Below are 22460 nucleotides of genomic sequence, written 5' to 3'. Positions count from 1 at the left end.
ACAGGGAAGCCTTTATTCCTCCAGCCGGCCTCCTCAGGGCAGCCCACGTCCCTGGCACCAAGCATTTGGGCAGTGTGTGATGAGGGAGGCGAATGATCACCCCGCCTGCTCAGATTTTGATAAGCCACGTTATCTTGTCCTGTTTAAAACCTGACAGAAACAATACATTAATCTAATATTTTTAACGTGCTCAATTATATCAGAAAGATTTTGTGTGTCAGTGCAGCTGAACTGTGTGGTAATTAATAATAATCCTAATGATCGGAGCTTGCAAAATAAATTATCACTGAATAAGCAGAATTAAAGTTCTGTATAGCCTTCTCCTATCTGACAGTAATGCCTGCACGCCTGAAGTCTTATATCAAATAGATAAAATTCGACTGGAGTGTGGCTGTCTTTCAGATGTGCATAAATAGGAAAGATTTGTAGTATACAATATCCATTATAAATATAAAGCATTTTTAAAAAACCACCTGTATTTTGTAGCACCTTCACATTAGCAGGAAACTTTACAGACGTTCTGCACCTCCAACATGCTATTCTTCCCCTGCATATCTAAGGACAGAAAAAACATAGGCTTTCTTCTTTGCAATCTCTTCTTTGCAGTGCACACCTTTTGGTTTACAGGAGTAACACTACCCGTTCTATAGCAAAAAGTTCCCCGATCGCATCCCAACAAACTCAGAACTGTGAAAGAAAAGACCATCCAAAGATGGTTTAGTATTTTCACATCTATTTGGGTGTGAGGAAAACAGAGGCAGAGGATCAATTAACAGTATTACAAATAGCCAACACAGGCCAAATCTAGTGTCTGAAACAAGGAAGTGCCCTCTCATTTTCAATTCTAGCACATGTCAAGAAACAAGTTGTGCAGGTGCCTACAAGCTCGAGCACCATGGGAGTGTTTCCATGCTACGTGGGATCAACCAAACTGGAAGTGTCCTGCAGATCCTCTTTGTGGATGAGAAACTAAAAATGACTATTTGAAATGTTTGAAATGACTATACGACTATTTGAAACTCTGCTAATCCCTAAAAGTCAGTACTGGTAGAAGGACCTTCCAACCAAACACAATGGAGAGAGAAGAATTCTGTTAAAAACAAATAGAGTGCTGTAACACCCCTTCCCCACTTTCCCACAAGGAAGAAAGGGAAAGAGAGAGCCTAAGTTAATTGGGGTTTAGCATGATTTATTGAGGGAAAGTTGCTTGAGTCAGAAATAGCATGTGAAAAGAAGGTAATATACAGCTTTTTAGACAGTAACTTTGATTTTCAGGTGATGTTAAGGAAGAAGCAATCTCTGGGACAGAATCTGATAATGCTGGCTTTTCTATTATCATGAAACAGCTGACGAAATATGCATACCTAATCTGAAACCAAGACAGATGCATCTTTGCCTGCCAGCACTGGAAGATTCCACTCAGTAAAACACACGAAGGAGACATACATGCTCCGAGTGCTTGCTCAGGGACTTTTCTCACCAGGCTTCAAATTTTTACCTTTCCCTCTGTTTCACTTTTTGCTTACAGCAACACCAGCTACACATATACTTTCACAACAGAGAACAAGATGGATTCTCACAAGACTCCAAGAAGTAGGGCTTTAAGAACAACAACAACAAAAACCTACTACAGGAATATCATGAGGCTTGCAGTAAAATTAAAAGTCATGACATCACTGCTGTGCCACCTTTACTGTTTTGAAAGGCTCTGAAGAGATTTTTCTGCTCAGGAAAAATCAAATAGAAAATGGGGCCCGAAGACTTGGTCAGTATTCTTTAGTGCGTGCCAAAGCCTCATTTCAGATCTACTTTTGAAGTCACTAACCTGAGTGCTACAACACCCAAGTGCACCACAGATTTATAATATGTTTTTATTTAAAGAGAAGAAATAGCCTACAGTACCAGGCGTGAGATGATAAATATCCTGTCTGTTCCAAATGAACTGCTGTAGCAGACATTAAAAAGGAAAGGTGAGTTTTAAGAAAACAGCTTTAGAAAACACATTCCACCAGCTAAATCTATTTCATCCCCACTTATATTTTTAAGAAGAGAAGACAGAATGAATTAAATTGAAAGCCATGTATTAAGTCTTCAGATTTTTCACAGAAGTTTATTGAGCAAAACTCCTAAGAAGCTGCTTGCTTCTTTATCCACAGAAACCTATTTATAGGAGCTGAATTCTAATAAACACAGATTGCAGAGCAAAGAAAAAAAGGTCAGCAGTGTATGCTTAAAGCTTTATTGATGTCTTGTCAATCAATCTTTTATTTTGTTGTTTAATTTTTTTTTCTTAAAGGAAAAAAAATGCATGTAAGCACTTTTTCTCCTAATAGTGGATTTATTGAGCATTTCAACAAATCAGATCATAGATACAATAAGCAATGATGGCTGATTATCAACTCTGTGCTTTCAGGTCAGGTTGTAAATTGACCCTGCATTCTCTACTCCTCTTTCTGGGGAATAGCTAAGGCCTTTTCAAATACAATAATTTCCAATAAAGTTGTTGTTTTTTCCCCCCATGCATTCAACATTCTAGAGTAGGTAGCTTACTGGTAAAGAACAAAAAACAAAAAACACCCCACAACTATCCAGAAAAAAATATATGCAATCATATATATTGTCTCCTTGTAAACTAGTTAAAATAATAAAGCTGACTCTTAGATTTAAGAGTGGTTAATCTAATGGACCTAAAACTTTAGAGAATGGTGTTTTAACTGTAGCATTTTTCTCCCTGCAGTTAATGTGAGGAACAGTTACAGACGTCAGCCCTGATCCTGCACTTGAAGGGCAGCTGCTGCCAAGCCCTTCCAACTCTGGTAAGTGGTTACACCTCTCTAAGGCAGACCATTTAACCTTTCCATTTGGCTGCAGTTTCACCTCCATCTTTTGTTTCTCCAATATCTCAGTTTTGTAATTTTGAGAGCCAGTGGTCAATACCTGCACATAGCAAATCAGATGGCAATTCATGTTGCTTTATTCTGTTATTTGTTACCTACTCCTCTTGTAACGTTACCATTCTCTATTTTTCTTTTTTAAAATCAGTATTTGCACACTGAGGAGGAGGTAATGCTGAGGTGATTAACCTGGCAGTTGATTTCCCTACTTCAGCCGATACATCTAATTTAGCAGAGGGTAAAGTATAGCAACAGGCTGTTTTCTTCCCTCTGGTATACTCTGCATTCACTTGCCATTCCATTGCACATGTCTTCAGTTGGTCTTTTGCTCCGCTACATTTTAGTTTTCCTTCTGCTCCAGAAAAATAAGAACGAGCAGACAGAACAAAGCATGAACATTAGCACAGCCCGGAGAAGATGGATAACAGTTCAACTCGTGAGAAACATCCACTCCACAAAATCCTTCCCAAATGGAATAATACCTGCAACTCTGTCAGACTCTCTCCCTATCTTTCAAAAATTGAATACTGATCAGATCTGAGAAATAATTTTGATATTCTAGCTAATTTTCTGCAGCATGACTGCCATTTAAGCAAGCATATAAAGGGGAACCGTGCTGCTATATTTTGGCGGTAAAAAAAATAATAAAACCAACAAACCAAAAACAAACCAAAAAACCCCACTGCATTTTTAAAGCATTATCATTTTCTCTACTGCGAGTTTATGATGTTTTGTAGGTACCAGTAGGAGCATGACTCAGACTGAACAGCTGTAACAGCGAAATCACTTCTAATGGGGTAAAAGCAAAATCAAGTCACAGAAATATTCTTAGATTGTTATCATAAAGATCATGAAAATACCTTCTAAAGAGAAAAGCTGTCACCATATGTAGAAACAGAGTGTATTGGTGGACCAAGTGCCACAGCAATGGAGCCAATGTCCTGTTCAATATCACATGCTCCTTGATTTTATGTTACTAGCATTACTTTCCTTCCTGGCATCTTGTTCATCTGTCAGCTAGCCTTACAGGATAACAGCATTTCACAGAGACAGACAACCAGTTCTGAATAAACCCTATTGTGGTTGGCATGAAGTAGTAAATGTGTACCGTATTTGTCACACATCACTGTTTTTCACTTTATTTTATTAAAAAAAAAAATATATATATATATATATGGCTAGCTAATACAAGTTAATTGGAGTGAGATAAATAATACTTTTTGAGGAGTCAAAACCAAACAGCAATCTCCTACAACCATTCCATTAAAAACTATGGATTTCTGTAGACGTGTTTGCAATTCACACGTCTTGTCTAATTAAAATTAGTCTAAAGCTCTTTCTGGAAGGAATTATTTTGTATTCTATTGTTTTTCACTTTCTGCCATTAATGGCATTTGATGAGTTACTCTAGACTTTCAGCTGTCTGACTGGATAGCACATTATTTTTTTTTTAAAGAGGAGTAAGACAATAAATAATGTAAATGCACTTGAACTTCAAACTTTTATTAAACTTTCACAACATTTTGACGTATACCAGTGGCCACATGGAAACTCACAACAACAGATAATCAGACCCTACAACGAGCAATAAATCAAACTCGAGTCTCCTCTCATAAACCACTTCAGGAATCTGGTTCTTATTATTTGGACAGCTCTGATTCTGTCTCTCATCATGAAACAAAAAGCTCTGTCCTGGAAGGAGTCCCTCTGGGACAGATCTTGATTCTTGATGTTCTTTTTCAGATAGTTCAGCTGAATTAAAAAAAAAAAAAAAAAGTGATTCGTGCCTTAACAACATGCTTAGAAATTTTTTAAAGGAAAATGTCTCAAACTATAAACTGAAAACCTGAGACTAGACCTAATCGAGCACATCTGCACATCTCAGCATGGCTCATCTCTCAGACGCAGGTGAATGTTTGACCCACAAGCAAATGCTGATAAAAGGTTCCCTCAAGGAACCACTGTTCCTCTCTGCTTCCTCTGTCTAGGTTTCTACTACTTCAGGGAGAACAGCCTTACTGGAATGAGAATACATATTTAAAATATTCCTTTAGGACATAGAAGAGTATAGCTTTCACTTAGCAGAGCAACAGATATTTGCACGGAGAAGGAGTCCCCTACTTTGAAATTATGGGTTGTCACTACAGAAAATTTAAACTCAGATGCAAAGTTTATCCCCCATTGTTCACAGGATAGGATTACATTTATTTTATAAAATTGATGTAGAAGCCACAAGATGTTTTCTTCTCGCCACATCCCTGTTACAGGAGATATATTTCTTTTTTGCTTTACAAAGCATAAAACAGAAGTGTCATTATATACTTCTAAAGTATACAGATTTAAGCCTTCCCTTTCGAGAAGTAAATCAATATTGTTTCAGAAGGAAAAGAAAACATCAGCTCTAAGAACAACAGTGGCTCTCCACTTTGAGTCACTTACCCTGAAATCCTGACTGCACAGAAATCGATGGCAGAAGTCCAAGTGACACTAGCCTAAGAAAGTCACCATTCATACCTGCCTCGAGCTGCCATGTACTTAGGTAGGGCAGAAAGCTATTAAAAAAGATCAAATCTCAGGGTTCTATCATGCTGCTTTTTCTTTAAGAGGATGTATGAAATACATATTCACTTGCTCCAACAATGGAGACTCCACAACCCCATGGGCAACTTATCTAGTTGCCCTAGACTACCCCTATTATGAATCAGTTTTTCCTTTTGCTTAAGAAGTAGCCTTACATTTCAATTTTGTGCTCATTGCCTCTGAGAGAAGCCTGCCTACATCTTATTTACTCCCTTCATCAGGTACTCATTCACACTGAAAAGGTCTCCCTGACTCCTCTCTTCCCCAGACCGAGCCACCCCACCTCTGTCAGCCATCCCCCAAAGGCAGGCACCCCAAACTCCTAATCACCTCTGTGGCCTTGTGCTGGACTCTCTCCAGCACACTCATGCCTTGTATGGGAGACCAAGCTCCAATTAATTTTACATTCTTTATCGCAAAAACAGGAAAAGCAGACATGCAAATATTTGTAAGTGAACTAACCAAACATTTCATTATTATTCTTGCAGCTTTATAAAGCCTTTCTGACGGAAATGATACTACGTAGCAGAGAACCTGAATGAATGCAAAGAGGTTCCTTGCCTATGATAAAATATTTACTTGCCTCTGCCAACACAGCCATTACTGTATTTATCCTTCCAGCACCCCTTTAATGGGGGGGAATACTAATATACACACTGTACACGTGCAAGACAGAGGACATGGTGACCTACCTAATATTGCACAGGAAGTATGTGAAAGAGTAAGGAACATCTGAGCACGAGGCTAAATGTTTTATAGCAGATGGATGAGATATAAATTAAAATACTCAAGGTATTAATGGATAAAACTTACAGTGCTGTGGGACTCATTGAAAAGGATTTCCTATGGTACGCATTTTGGTCTCATATAATTTCTCGTGGCTTCCACGAAAGCATGCAAAATTCTTCTCTCCCTGCATTCTCACTAAGACCCTGGTTGGTTTCAGGGGACAAAACCAACAAATGAAAACAACAAAACTCAACAAGAAGAAAACTCACAAAACAACCAATGACTTTTTAGTTTAAAACTACTGAAGAACTATTTCTGTGTTGTCAGTTAGTTCAGGTACTTTGCTGTGCATCCCCAACCACTATATGCTAGACAGAAACTGTAAGCCATTCAGCTTTTATTTTGCTGTGCTAGAACATGTAAAATCCTTTTGTTTCTTCTCATAAAATAGGTTTCACTTTGCCTTAATTCTTATGACCTTTCTCTACATCTGTTCCAGTTTTATAAAACATTCCTGTCCATGATTGACCAACACTACATGATATTTCTGAGGTTGTACCAGAGTCTCTATAATAGCACTAGCATTTCCTCTGGAAATACCACTCCTAATGCATCTTATGGTTGCATTGCCTTTTCCACTGCTGCATCATTTCTTAAAATAATTCTCTTTATAACTCACAATGCAGAGAAACAGAAGTATGGAATCACTATAATTGAAATATGGTTGGTTTCTAAGGAATTTCTTTGAAGGAGAGAGTAGTGGACACATTTCATAGATTAACTGAAGTCCTTTTTCAACTGAGAAGCATATGGAGATGTGAGAGGAAAAGAATAGATGGAAAGGAAGAATTGGTGGGTGTTACATACAAATGGAACAAAAAGATGAGAGTACAGGAGTAATGATTTCTTGTGTGCAGCAGCAGGAGGATATAGACATTTTCTCAATTGGAAATTCTTTAACAGCTCTATACATAGAGGGGCTTGCCTGGTTCTCCTAATTTCTGGGAGGAGAAAACAGTAGATAATGACAAAACAGAAACTTTACCTACTTGAGTAGGTCTTATAGCAAGAAGGGTCTGCATGATCAAGCTTCTTTACTCTTTCACCTCTGTATTCAGGAATTACTACACAGAACATTAGAACAGACCTTCGTGCTGCTGTCAGAACTACATTATCATCAGAGAAAGCTGCACCATTTTGTTACTTCGACGTAAAACACTAAGGACAGTCTCCTGCAATTTCTGTAGTAAATGTAAAACGCAGTGTTTCATATAGCTGCCACAATCACACAGCTGGTAGGACTCTAAGGACAGGTTTAGTTTTTACTTTTAAAATTTATAAATACGAGGAATTTTCTATATGACAAAACAATCAACTTAAAACCATAATATATTTTTCTCTGTGTCTCTCAAATTTATTAGCTTTCACAGTGCTAAAATATTAATTTTACTTTATATTGCGTACATATTAAATATACATCAGAAAATATAAAATGGTACAATCAACATTGAAGTGAAATTAGAAAGCAGATGATTCATTTTTAACTTTTTCATGTAAAGATTTCAACAGTATAGGCATGTTTCCATGATACATTTTCCTTTCACAATTTTACTTTTTGATTTTTTAAGTCAAAAGTGTTGTACGGATTTTTTTTTTTTTTAATTAGCTTTAATGAATGTCAGCTCACTTTTTCATATAGAAAACCTTGAAGTCCTTACTCAGTCAAAAACCTCATTGATTGCATCCTCTGATGTTAAAAATCATTCACAGCTAATACATGATTAATCACTACATATTTGTTCATGTCTTCAACATTATCTTTCTTCCTGGGAACGTATCTTTTCTACACACTATTTGCTTTCCTCATGCAGACTACTTTCTGGAAAGTCACTGCTGGACCAAGGGAACATCCCATCTTGCCACCCCAAAACAAGAACTTCGGTCACTGTTACACAAGTCAAGAGGAGACAATGCCATGAAAACGTAAATGATTCTTAAAGAGTTACTTATCCACAGCTTAGTTAAAGCACAAATAACCATAAAGCAACTCTCTATTGACCTGGAACCTATAACGATTTAAGTTATTTCTATACCCTGAAGAACAAAGGTAGGAGACAGAACATCTTTAGCCAGGCAGTAATTATCACCAAAGCGAGTAATCTCCAAGAGCCCTTGTCTAGCCATCAGCACTGGTAGCAACAATCACACGAGACCTAGGAATTTGCCCATTGTGGCTTGAATCCCAAGAGGACAGAGCACGTGCCCCTGCCCAGAAACCTCCCTCCAGATTTCACAGAACAATGGGAGTGCGATTCTCTGGGTGCCAGGAGATCAGCCCAGTAAATGCCAAGTCAGCAGATTAGAAATGGTTCCTGTGGACCAGATGAGCAGTCATCTGGTCTCTAAATGGGGCTATCAGTGGCTGATTGGAACAGAGGTGGAAAAGAAAGGAACAAACCACCCATGCATTATACAGTTATGGAAAAACTTGCATACATGAAAAATCTTTTTACACATCTCACCAGTTAGAAGCTGTCTTCTAAACAGAGTCCTACCCGACTTCTAAAACTCTAGGTATTGCTTCTATTTCCTTATGTCTTTCTGTATCTGCCTATTTTTGGCTGAATGTATGTTCTGAGATTGTCTGCAATCTCTGCCCACCTTAAGAATGCCTAAGCCAAATTACTGATGAATAAGCAGATTCTTTTTTTCAACAATTAACAAAAGGGAGCCGTAATTTAAGATATATCACTGGTTGTTTCCTGACAGGAACATACTGTCTTAAAAATATATAAATATATGCATAACCCCTACTCTCCCCCATTATTTAGTATTCTTACAGAGGTTTTGTTAGAAATATCTCCTAGCTCTCTTTATTAAGTCCCTTGATGTCTAATTCTTTGTTCATCCTACGTCTCTTCATTCTTGTGCAAAATCTTGTGACAGTCACTTTCATAGGCTATGTAATTTCTGAACTATTCCTAAAAACATACATCAGTTTGCTTTTCCTTCCCTTCTGATTTCATATCACACTGCTTGAAATTTTAACATTGAAAAGGGAGGAAGAGACAAAGAACAACAAATTCCTACAATGAAGTTAAAGAACTTCATGGAAATAAAGCAAATAATCTGTATTACTAATGGACCTATTTACAGCTGTGATTTCTTATTTGCAATACATGCATAATATATATATAACAGCAAATCTTGCTATGCATGCCACTTTTTTTCCTCTCCTCAAAATGCATACTAATTACTGCAGCAAAATTGAATTTGCCTGTGCATACATTGAGGTTAACCATGCAGTTAGTAATGAATGAAGCACTAAGAATCAACTGTGCAACCAAGAAGGAAATATGTATTTAAAATCATGAGCAGGATTCTAATTACCGAGTCTAGGAAATAATTTAGTTAATTTCAGCTTTAAGATTAAATAATTCTAAAAGATACTAAGCTGCTTTCCACGCTTCATTAGAGGCTCAACTTCACTAAAAAGCTTCTGAAACACCACAGCCAGTAGCAGGAAAGTAACTACTTAAACTCTTCCCTGGAATATCATAGCATCTACAAGGATTGCTCTGAAAGTAACACCTCCTATTTTATTATGTTGGCCCAGGGCATCCAGGCAAATGGTGGTGGTACAGCAGCAGGAGCCAAATCTTCCTGCCACTATTCTGTCACATGTTGATGCTGCGCAACAGATGGCAGCAGAGGGGCACTCTGACAAAACGATGTCTGATGTGAAAGTGTGTATGAAGCAAAGGGGTGGGGCTGAATTCCTTCATGCAAACAAAATGGTGCCAATGATGTTCATCAACTCTTGCTGAATGTTTATGGAGACCAAGCAGTGGGTGTGAGCACAGGGAGTGGCACATCTCAGCAGTGGTGACAGTGGGTCACCTCCACTGGTGCAGATTTTTTACAAGCATGGTATGCAGGCTCTTGCTTATTGCTGGTGAAAATGCAGAGCCAATGGCAATGACTGCATTGAGAAACAGTGCTACTGTACTCCTTGTATCTGCTAGTTTCCATAGAAATAAATAGGAGGGATTACTTTCAGAGCAATGTACTTCTGACATAAGCGTTCTTACGTGAAAATGCCATGGCGTGCAGAAGAAAGTTACCGTGCTCTTATATTACAGTACTGTTAATAGATATATCATCTAAATCACCACAGAACACTGCACAGCAATTTACAGCGCATCATAAAAGCTGATGAATGCGACAGAAAAAAAATCACTGAGATGAGAAAATACATTAAACGTGAAAGAAGAATTTTCAAATTCATTTACAAAAGTCCCAATGCTGGAAAGTTACTGTATCAATTCTGACCAAATTATTCACAAGTTTTCACATCAACATATCATAACTTAAAACCTGAACGGTTTTAAGGCTCCTGAAATTATGCGACAAAAGGAAGCTGTAGAGAATTTTCTTGTCAATGCAGGAATAGTCAATAGCAAAAAGAGTAACCATCAAACAAGCCAGTTGCAGCTGAGGAAAAAGCAACAGAAATGACAAGTCAATGAATGCATGGGTGGGACTGTTTGTCAAGTTGCTATGCCAGCAGCTAAGACTGTATCAGTATTCCCCTTCTAAAACTCAATTTTTAAAGAATTTATATTGCTTGACTGTTAAAATATGTTTTTAGGCAGAAACAACGGTGCACTGTGCACGGGCAAATTTTTAAATTAAAAATGGCCTCCAAAATTGCTCCAGCAATTTTCTGCACGCAATTGTTTCCATGTGAAAAGATCTCCATTTAGGGATGAAAACAGGATACTTCCTTTCAAGAATTTTTTTTTTTTTTTTTCCTTTTATACACACTAATGGCAGAACAACAGCTCCAAATCAAAACGGCAGCACCAGGAGGTAAGCACTGCTGGATCTGTCCCTGCATTTGAATGTAGGCATACTCCAAGCTGCAAAGTACAGGTTTTGGTGTCGATTTTAAATCCACCAAGAATTCTATTTAGGAAAGTCTCAAATGAGAAACCATTTTATTTTCTAATATGCAGTTGTGTCGCTTGGCAAATATGCCAAAAGCAGCAAAATGATGAGGGCTTGTGTTTTTAATATATTTTTTTAATATTCATTTTTATTCCCTAAGTGAACGATGTGAACTAAATCATAGCAACTGATCATCTTTGAATTATTTCTATCACCCTCACATTAGCAGCTATTCTTTCTTTTTAACCATCTAGTTTTTTGGAAGATATCAGTGCTATAAGCCATTGCACATATATTAATAAAGACAATACTGTTACAAGAAAACGTCATCTCTTTTAAGCAAGATAAACAGTTCTTTTAAATCCAAAACATCAAAGCAATTATCTACATTCTGTTAAATCAAAATGTCTTTTTAGAAACCAGCATGCTTAGGCATTCACATCAATAAATTACAAACTAAAACAGAGTGAAGTTGCTGAAATGTTTCTAGTTTCAATGGAGAAGACATATGCACCAAGCATTCGTCAGTCCCGGTCTCTGCACAGCACAGAGAAATAGATGAGCTGGAGGTACCAGATCAGTTGCTGATGCTGCTCAGCAATATGTCTCCAAGTGACATAACAAGACACTTCAGAATGAAAGGCAAAAAATAGAAATAAAATAGGAAATTATGCCATCCGGCAGAAAGAGTTCTCTGCAAGTGCTTAAACACATGTTTACATATACACACACACACACAATTAATCTGAACACTATTCATTTAGCAGCTGGTTTGTTCTGACACATGTATTCTTTCCAAATATTTACACGGAGGCAGTTTCTGCAGCACCCTCACACAGACTTTCCAGGAAAGAACACGACTTTCCTTTGTTTTGGGTTTGCACACTAGAGGAGCTCCTCTGCATGCACATGGCTTGAGCACAACCTACAGATGCAGAACCTTTGTGCTCTTTATTAAGAGTCAGTTTTCGTTTAGGGAGATGGAGCCTCCCATATTATTGCTCACCATGTGGTACATGAAACAGCTTTCAGTTGGGCCTGAAATCTTACTGTGCGGAGGGCTGTGGACATGCAGAAGAAAAACAAGACTGGCCAAAGACAGATTACAATGCAAAGTATTTTGCTGTTTGGAAGTGAAATAGAGCCTATCACAACCAGCCTGGAAGCAATACTAGTTGACTGACACCTGAGCCATTTATAAAGTTTGAAACTCACATTTTGTGAGCTGCTTTCTGCCATTACTTTAAACTGTAACTACTCGTACCTCCCAGCAACTAACCTGGCTTTGCCCCTGCAATCAGAAGACTTTTCTATGTGTGCACATTTACCAACGTGACCGTTACATTTCTTGATGCCATCATTACAAATTTACATTATCATCAGATTCACATATTAAAAAAAAAAAAAAGAAAAAAAAAAAAAGCTTTTCTTCAACAGAACAGATTAAGGAGACAGCCTAATATTCCAGATCTGAAATAAAAAGCCTCAGCCGTAACACCTTTTTCTCTCCCGCTAATCATTACTGTGAGATCAGGGTTATTTTTGCCTCAGTTTTTGCCTTGAATCTGTCTCTAAATTCACAAACTTGAGAACAAGGCAGCATCCCAAGGGACTTTTCCCCAAGACCTTCTGGTTCTAGTACTAAATCTTTAAAACATGGGATGAAACACAATATATACAGCAACATTAGAGTTCTTTTGAACTGCATCACCACAGTCCACTTTTTTTAATGTAAGCCTCTCCCTGCTGCTACCAAACCAGCTAGGAACAAAAGCAGAAAGGCAAAATGCAGTCCCTTTGCCTTTCTGAAAGAACCCACCACAAACCCTCTAATAAAAGATACTTCATGATCTGCTTTCCTACTGCTGTGCAAGGGAACACACTGAATACTGGGCAAGCAAGCTATACCTCATTATTACTCACCCGTCCAGAATTTTCCCAAACCCGAAGACCCTCTAAGTCACTCAAAACTAGGCAGGGAGCCTAAATCTGGCTAAAATTGTTCCACCCAGCACAGGGCCTTCTAGCTGGTATAAAGAGCTAAAACTGCTGATTGTTCCTTAAAGCCTCTAGCAGAAGGGGTTGCAGGTGTGCGCCATCAGATCATACCTCCCAGGCATCACCTGAAGCCATAAGCTTAACAGATGTAGGAACCTCTTTGAAAAGGAGAGTAGCAGGCAGCAGTGGGTGCATAGCATCTCTACCACTTGCTTTGGACTTTACTTCCACCCAGGTGATTTAACTATGTGCCTACACAATTTCAGTAATTTAGCAGTTTTAGTATTTGACTTCCTATGGATGTGGCTAGCAGAATTACAGTGTACATACCCCTAAGGACAAAGCACTGGCCTGTGTGTGAAGGTCTATGCCTTGTGTTTTCAGGTGTATTCTTCTTGGCTTCACTGCTTCCTTGCTGCATGGCTTGTGGAAATTCAAGGGGAGGGCACCTCACGTGGCTGTGTGGAGACTTCACAGCAGAGAATCAGATGCTGCCAAATTCATCTGGAGCCAGAGCTTCGTATTTCAGAGAGCTTAAATCTGAAACTCAAGCAACCCCGCTATCACCTGCTATATTTTAGCCTAAGCAGTGTTTTCTCATGAAGGGACTCTGACTCTTTCCTCCCACAAAAACATGCCAGTACAAAGGACACAATTACACTTAAGAAAAAAAAAAAACAGAATCAGCTGTGGAAGAACTTGTCCAACGATAGGCCACCTGTTCCACATCAACCACATTAGCTCTGCCCTCTTGTTTCTCCACCAGACCCTATTAGCATAGCCAGTTAGGATTAGCAGAGAGCTCCTTGCAGATGGAATGCTCCCTTTCGAAGAACTTACATTGCTTGTGTACTTTACTTCCTGTCCTTAGCCCATTTCAAGTCCTTAAATCACATGATGGAAGGTAAGGTATATGAGCTCTTGAATGATCAGCCATTGACTTATATAACACATTTTAGCACCTGCAATAACATCAGTGCACAGATCAGACCATTATAAGCAGAAAGCAGGCTTTCCAAACAATAGAACAGCAAGAGTTAAAGAGTTAAAAAAATTCCTACAGTTTCCCTGTGAAGAACACAGTTACAAAACACTGCTATCTAACCTAGCCTCCTAAGATTTAATGCAACTGCTGAAAAAACTGGGCTGTTTTCAGTTCATTTCATATGACAAAATGTTTCAACATTTGGAACCAAAGTTTCACAACTATACTTTCTAAGCTGACAACAATGGACATATGTACAAGTCATTTAAGACTAATACATAGAACAATATAAATTTATAGCCATAGATTAACTATCCACAGGAGGCAGGCTTGGCTGGCCTTGGAGCATGTTCCTTATTTTATACATATTGCTAGTTTTTTTCTTCCAGGAAATGTTGTGGCTGGGAGGAGATTCTATTTCAGTATCCTGAAGTTGGGTTCCTTTTCTTGGTTAGGAGACAATGCAAGTAAGGTGGAAATATTTTTGAGGAGTCTCATATTATTCAAAATACAGAATGGAATACTTCTATTTCTCATGTGAGCACTGGTTTTGTTCTTTCCCCTCCCTCCCCCCCCCTCCCATTGCAGTATTACACTCAACCCACAATATTCTCTATTGGTAGCAGTAAAGTGCAGTTACGAAGCCAAACACAGAGTCTTTGGCTACACTGACCCAATTCTATAGAACACACAGGCAGTGCCAGGGTTCAATCAATTGAATTTGGCTCAGAAAGGATAGGAGCTACTATCTGAGCCATAATACTTCCCTAAAAGCAGTGCAAGTGCTGTGTGTGCAGCACGCAGAGTGGGCCAATAGCAAAGGTGTTCTCGTGGTACGTACTCCTATTTTCTGGTGAGGCTGCTGCCATGTACAAATGTTTTCAGAATGAGCAGCACAATTGTAAGCAAAGGCCAGATGGTTACACGCTGCACATCTGTAAACACCTGAATGCAACATACATAAAAGACCTGCTGATCCCTATGCTGACACAGAGAAGGATGAAGCAGGCAGTGTTTTCTGTAGACACAAGCAATGTCAGCCCTTCTCAGAACTCCAACTTTTAGGTGGATGGAAGCAAACCCCACCAAATTTGGTGCTATCCATTAAAATCACAGTTCTTTGTCCATCCACCTGCTTTGGAGCACTGGAGCATTTCTTTCTTAGTCAGCTCACCTCTGTTCCCTCTGGTCCTCACCTCAAACTTACAACATGCTTCAGTACTGAGGGGATTCTGACTCTCCTGTAAAACTTGGGGATGTCACATCTCTCTTGGGGATGGACATATCTCTCCTTAAAATTCTCACCTTCCTTAGTACTAGTTCAGACCACAGGGCTACCAGAACTTCAGTATCTGAGTCTCTGCGTATTTCCAATTGATAATAAAGTAAGAGCGTTGAGGTGAAATCATCAAATTTTTACTGTTTTAATCATACACGGATAATGCATTATCTAAGCCACTTTCACCACTGAAAAAATAAGTTTTGAAAAACTCCTACTACATATAAATTTCAGTCTGCCTTCTAAATTACCCCAAACGTTTAGACTGCTTCTGCAAGAAATACACGTGGCACTCGGCGTCTTAAGAAAATTAGTGAGTCTTTAAGCCTCTTAACTGCTGTTGGTATTTGTACATAATTTCTTCATCAGCAAACTCTATTTTCCAGTGATGTCACTGTAATTATTTCTGTTCAGCCTGGGTGTTTTACATTATTTATCCAGTAAGATAGCTGTCTTACATTTGAATGGTTTTACCTTTTTTGGAACTGAATCCTCTATAAAATTTAGCTCCCAGCTTCCAGGGTGGTTCCCAGCCATCCACTGTGATATTGTTTGGAGAGTGGATTGCAGCTATTTAATCTTCTATGTCCTGGCAACTTCACTACATTATAACATCAGAACAATGATTTCTCTGAGCACACTGGCTCACACCACCTTTCGTGGGCAGGAAATCACAGATAACAATCGCTATTTCAGCAGAGGCACTGTGGTTGAGAACACTGGCATTGCTCCTGCTCTGGAGCATCTCTGCTAGGACTCATAGGTTCATTCATTGATCAAAACAAGCTCCCTAACCAAAGTTCCAGGAAGCACTTTTACCTGGGCTTCATTTTAAGTCTGTGGGCACTTTCACGCAATCCAAAACTTCTCTTTCTTGGTGGACTGAAGTCCTTGCCAGACGTAATAAAGTTTGGAAGACCTGCTCTAAAGTATTGGTGCCAGAAAGCCCATCCATTTTCCCGTGTAAATCAAGGAATCGGTATCAGCATACCAAGAAGTAAATAAAGGAATGATTACCCTGTTTTGCTATTTTCCTGCAGCATCTAGCAAGTCATTATCATCAATAATTGCCAATAATAATTGGCAGAAGCCTCTCTGTTATTATTTGTACTGGTTGCCAATTTATTTTTTTTTTTTTCAGTAAGCCTGGGTGAGCAGAACAGAATGTGTTGGTAACATTTTGCAAAACTGTCTTTGTGACCTACAGTGACAAAACCCTTTCTCCCAAGGCATCAGCAGGAAACAGCAAAACTGTGCAGAAGTTAGCAAGCAGGAGCAAAACAACCAATCCCTGGGATTTACTACTTTTTCCAACAGTGATTTTCTAGAGTCCCTGTTCATTAGTATTTATTATTTAGCTTTTAGCTTGACAGTGCTTCCTTTTCACTTGGGATATGGGTTATTGCTTTGCAAATTGTATACTAATATTGCTTTCCTACAAATACTTTAGGTATGACCCCAGAGGCAGTGCTGAATGCATTTTAATGAACCTTTGAACTTTTAAAATTCAGGAGCATTTATTTTAACCAGAACTAAAAGACAAAACTGAATTCCAAATTTGGTGGTCAACTTACACTTACTTATCCTTAAAAGAGACTCAAGTAGGACAAAATTTTCTCCTACACAGAAGGCATGCAGTAAGGCTGTCCTCTAGTTAAATCATCCCCGAAAGAGACCTTGCATGCTTCAAAAAGGATGTCCTGAGATATCCTATGAAGGGGGAATATTAGCTTTATTTGGGAAGGAGCAAAACAATGCGTATTATGTGTGCTTAGAATATTTGAGACAACTTTTGAAGAAACCTGGCAGGCTACTTTATGAAATGAGCAGTTGTTCCTTTGGATATTAGTAAGACATTGTGAGAGAATTAGGATAGCTAAAGTGTTCTCAGATGTTTGCAGTGATCACTCCCCAGCTGAGTGTTTGGAAAATCCAATGTGTAAAATTTCCCATAAACGAAAGGATTTTAAAACTGTCAATTCTGGGATGTTCTTGGCCGAGATTGCTGAACAAATAGGAACAGGCTTATGAATCTAGACAGCTGACACGGGCTGCACTCAGGAATCCTTGTGCTAGTAAGCCAAAGGTAAAATTAAAGTAAAATTACAATAGAAAAATTGAGAGAGCTGAGAGATCTGAAGGTAGCAGTGCTGTCCTTTTCACTCATCCTGTCTCAACGCACAGGCGGTACAAAACCTGACTCCAGGCACCAATCACAGACCCAAACCACAGCTTGAACACACCCAACCACGTCGTGTAAAATTGTGTGTGAGCCTCCCATCTTCTTGAATAAAGCCTCTCACAGCCTCACCCCAAGCCCTCTGTGAAACAGTTCCCATTACAGGAGTGACAAGATCTCTTTTACACATGGAAGAACTTTCACCAGTTTCTACTGATCAAAACAGCTGGATGAAGTCTTTTATTTTCCTCCCACAGAAAATGTGAGGGGTGGATATTGAAATTCCAAGAAAATGTATCTGTAAGATGACATGATAAATTTTGGAAATACAGCTGTGAGCAGCACTGAAATGAAGAAGGAAAAAAGTCCAAACTCTAGGGAAGAAAAAAAAGATAATTTCTTACCTTCCCATCATGACTTGATTAGCTGCAACAGGCTCCAGGTTTCACTGCTGGCTCTCCTCAGAAACCTGGGAAAATAAAACCAAACTGTTTGAGTGTTCAGCAAATGATACTTTAATCTCTGCCAACAGTGAATGAAAAAATTTAACTTCTCAGGAGGGAGAGAAAAGAGTAAGTAAAACCATTCAGTGAGCAGCTAATTTTTTCCCAAGGATAGTGATAACTGGTCAAATAATTATTCATTCACAAACGCAATGAAATTTTGATGAAGAAATTTGTTCTTCTTGAGCAGCACCTCTATCCCCATCTCCTTGAAACTGGAGTTTTTGGCATCCCTAAGCTTCGGGCATTAGGTTTTAGATTAGATTAGTTCCATTCCGTTACAGTGACCACAGGTAGTTTCTGGCTTACCAAGAATTTCCTGCTTCATTACAAATATATAACGATATCAGGTTTATACCATTATTTAAGAAAAACATCCCCAAAGAGGCAAAACAAAACACAAAGTGAAGGTGTTTTAGATCTCCCTTTCTTTATACCACTAACAAGAACATTTCTTCTGACAGCCTGCTCTCTGCAAAGGGCTCTTCATATCACTTGGCTGTGATATGAGGCTTTTCTGTGAGGCTTTTCTGCATTTGAGAAAGGATATATGGCCAGTGCTTGCACAAGAGGCATTTTGGTTGGAAAAAAAAAAAACATAAAAATTTTGTTTTTAAAAAGGCTTCTTTTTATTTATCTATTTATTTATTTTAAATACAGCTGCAAGCAGACAACACCATAAATCAGCTTGCAATCACAGGTAAGGCTGTAGGTCAGTGCAAGGCAGCATAAGGAACTCTCCAGCTAAGGTTAATTGCTGGCCATTGGCCTGCTTTAAGCCAAAACCTCCTTCTTCCTCCATCTTACAGGCCTTCCTTTTCATGGCAGTGTAATCTCTGGGTTCACAGCTGTCTCAGCAACACTGTTTGAGTGTGCTCAGCACGTGAGCAAGTGAACACACTGACATGGCTCCAACCTCTGCCACAGCTCAGCTTAGAATCATAGAATAGAATCATAGAATTACTCAGGTTGGAAGGGACTTCAAGGATCATCAAGACCAACAGCCTAACCATAGTACCCTAACTCCAACAACAACTCTTAGTCTCTCCACCAACAGACCTATGGGTGATCGTGTCCAACCCCTGCTCAAAGCTGGGCTGTCTTAGATCACGTTAAGGCCACTTATTTAGGCTGAAACACCCAGTAATTAGCTGTGTTAGAGATTGGGATACCAGGAACCACATGCATACATATCCCTGAGAACAGTTTGGATCACATCAGCTACAATAGCTGCAACAAACTGGAAAATACAGGGGGAAAGAAGAAATGCAGAAAGGAGTATTCTGTTCACAGCCAAAATTCAGACTTGTACTTTTATTTCCTTTTTAGATGCAGAAAAAAAAATCATCATGCAAGTTCAATGCAGGTAGTTCTATAAAAAATAAAGCAAACACAAGGAACTCAGTGAGGTCTTTTTGTACCACATGCTTTGAAGGATGTTTAACTGATCACTGTTTAGCAGATATGAAAGTAGAAAAGAAGGCATCCATTAATGCTACATATTAAGACAGCCAGCTAGAGTCCATTTGCAGTGCTCACAATCTTGGGGATATTTGCTATGTCACATTGGCAGGATGGGACCGACACACCATACTTGGCAGAGTTTCAGTGTTTTTATTTGTTTGGCTTTAAATGAGACTTCAAGAACATCACTTCTGATGAGAGACCTCCTTTCATAACATCTGTATGTCAGTTGGAAAGGTAAGATGACAAAGGAACCCCTCCAGCCTTAGCTGTGAGCTGGAGAGACAGGGTGGCTGAGAAGGGAAGGGAGAAAAAGAATTTCCTGTTGCTTCCATAACCATAGGAAAATGAGCATTCTGCTGAGTTTAATGATTCAGTAACACTTTTCAAAATAGGTTAGCCAAAATTTTTCCTCTGCAAAGTTTCTTTTTGTCTTCCTCTCCCTGAAAACCATGCCACAACTTTACCAAAGATAGAACAAGGCAAATATGCTGAACATATGGATACTGAAGGAAATGATTTCTCTAGCAATGACCACATGAGAACTCTTAGAATTTCCTTCCGCAGCTCACGACTTTTTAGTGGTTTGGATGACCTTGATAGGAAAAGCCAATGTGAAGGATCTGATCTGAATTTTCTATGACAGATACAGTAAATGCCAGAAAATCCCTTCCACTTCCCAAAGTGTCGATAGCACAAATCAGTGGGTACCCATTTATGCAGCTTATTTGGTGGCTGCATACAAGTCCCCAGAGATGCTGACTAGTTAATAAAGCTCTAGACAAACATTTTTCTGCAACATGCAAAAACACTGTCATCATCGTAGTGCCTAACAATTAATAAAAAACCCATTAAGTTCAGTGGATAAATCTGTGTTGGTCCTTAGATAACTAACTCCTATCAAAATTCAACAACATTTACCATTCTTGAAAGCGTTTTTCCCCTGTGAGGTGAAGAAATGCAGAATGTAGAGGTGGTGAAGATGAGATCCAAACGCTGTGCTGATGCTCACAGTCAGGAATCCTGCACGCTGGCTCCCAGTCCTGAGCAGGAACCACTGCTGCAAAACCCACCTCTGCTGAATGCAACATGGCAGAAATGCAAGTGCTGCATCCAAACATGAGCACCTCACAGGGGATACCTCAACCCCAAGCTGCCAACAGTTTCACAGAAAAACAGCTTCCTGTCCATAAAAATTCAGAAATTTAGTTTCTGAATTTAGTTGTGTTCAACTAAACACAATTTTTATTTGTTTGAGTTTGATCTTGTGTGTGTTTGCATTTTTACAGAAATAGCCAGCATTATGTGATCTAAGGAAACCAGCTTCCAGGAAAAGGTTGCCACTTAAATTTTAAGTTTTTTTTTTTTCCTTGACCTTTTTCCTTATGTAAGCTAATTGAATGCTTTTCATAACGATGAGCATTTGGTCACAGATAAGAACGAAAGTATTGTGCAAAGGAGATTCTCCCTGTACATGTATTTATTGTGCCTTGTGTGAACATTTTCTCCCCATGTAATAGAGAGCCAGAAAATCATCTGTCAGGGGATGATGGATGATGAAGTCTGCTGCTTCGGCCTCAGGGCCTGGCCCTGCTGCTATACTTGACTTAGCCTTCGGTAGGCACTAAGTGCCCTGTCAGATTCCTGCCAAGGGAAAAGCACATGCCTGCAACTCCCCGAAGTGTGGGAACCAGAATAAACAGAGACATTTTTAATGTTACCACACATTTTAAATCTGCTGTGTCACTTTCCTGTAAGCACTGTCCGTATTTTTGTAATGCATGCAGTCATTATGGGTTTGTGGCTCTGTCCGTCACTGCTGTTCTTTGCGGCGCGCTGACCAAGAAAACAAATGAAAAATAAAAAGAATGCACATAATACACGACCATGTGGCTGCCTGCTATGCTCTGTTAGCAAAGGAAAGAAGAGTTCTTTGGGTTTTCTTTCCCCCCTTGCCCCCAACGACACTTCTGTTGGTTTGTTGCAACATGGCTTTTCTCGCCTCACGCAGCTTTATTAATTCAGGGATTTTTAGAGTCCCCTTGGGTGCTCTATCACCGCACAGAGGTATGTTACCACGGGGCTATAGTTAAAAGCCAGCTTCCATGCTTCTTTCCACCCCCAAAATTCCATCAATCATTGAATTACGCTGCTTGGCTTGGATGGACTGCAGCAGGACTCTGAAAATATCAGACATTTCCATTATGAGCCCCGTGTCCCACAGGTCCAAGTTAAAAGTGACGTGAACCAAACACTGTTTTCTAATGCATACTTGCATTTCGTACTGCCTAACTACTATTTATATCCAGGCTTTTAAAACGATTTTCTTAAAAGAGAAACAGTCAAATGCAGCCGGAATTTCCATTCTTCAGAAATCCCTGAGATGTCTCTTTCATCACTGCTTTAGCACAGAATATTTAAACCATCACTAATATTAAAAGGTTTGATTCCTTGTTTAGGAGAGTTAGAGAGAAAATGCTGTGAAAATTAACAGTTCTTGCATCATCGAGAGAAAAGGTCAAGTACTAGCTTTACCCACAGAGATCAGCCTACAAGTTTCATGAAAACCTTCTATACATTAGTTGTTCCTTCAGCTCAGAAGATATATTTCCCAGCCCTAATTGGGATAATTTCTGAGGAAGGGGCTTACTCACATCTTCCTCCTTTCTTACAGCTTCCTGGACCTGGCAGAAACCACAGAGGCCTGGCAAGCCTTAAGAACAGAGCTGCACTTACATGTTTGGATCAGGCACAATGACCCTTAATGGCATCAGCTGGGTCCCTGCTGCACCACAAAAGGTGCATAGCAAGGTAAGCAGAAGTAGTCACTGAAGAGAAGAAGGGATGTTTTTAGGCTAGCCAGCATCACTGTCATAACTCATGCAAATTCCAAATTTGC

The 22460-nt window shown here is 39.1% G+C and overlaps 2 long non-coding RNA genes across 16 annotated transcripts in view; one reads left to right on the top strand and one right to left on the bottom strand.

The window, feature by feature from the left end:
• Window positions 1-22460, bottom strand: part of LOC116243587 (uncharacterized) — a 519295-nt gene that overhangs the window by 222784 nt on the left and 274051 nt on the right. For all 15 annotated transcript variants that reach the window (XR_016470864.1, XR_016470861.1, XR_016470865.1 and 12 more), the window contains one exon: window positions 17999-18063. This is a non-coding gene — a long non-coding RNA (uncharacterized LOC116243587). The remainder of the gene's footprint in view (window positions 1-17998; window positions 18064-22460) is intronic.
• On the top strand, window positions 37-22460 carry LOC149916120 (uncharacterized). The gene is made up of 3 exons (XR_016470873.1): window positions 37-1970; window positions 2738-2816; window positions 22236-22460. It is a non-coding gene; the product is annotated as an uncharacterized LOC149916120 (long non-coding RNA).

The sequence above is a fragment of the Phasianus colchicus genome, chromosome 13 (assembly GCF_987193195.1).
Source record: "Phasianus colchicus chromosome 13, bPhaCol1.hap1.1, whole genome shotgun sequence".
In the NCBI taxonomy this organism is placed as follows: Eukaryota; Metazoa; Chordata; class Aves; order Galliformes; family Phasianidae; genus Phasianus; species Phasianus colchicus.
The sequence above is the reverse complement of the archived record's forward strand: the minus strand, read 5'-3'. Positions and strand labels throughout refer to the sequence as shown.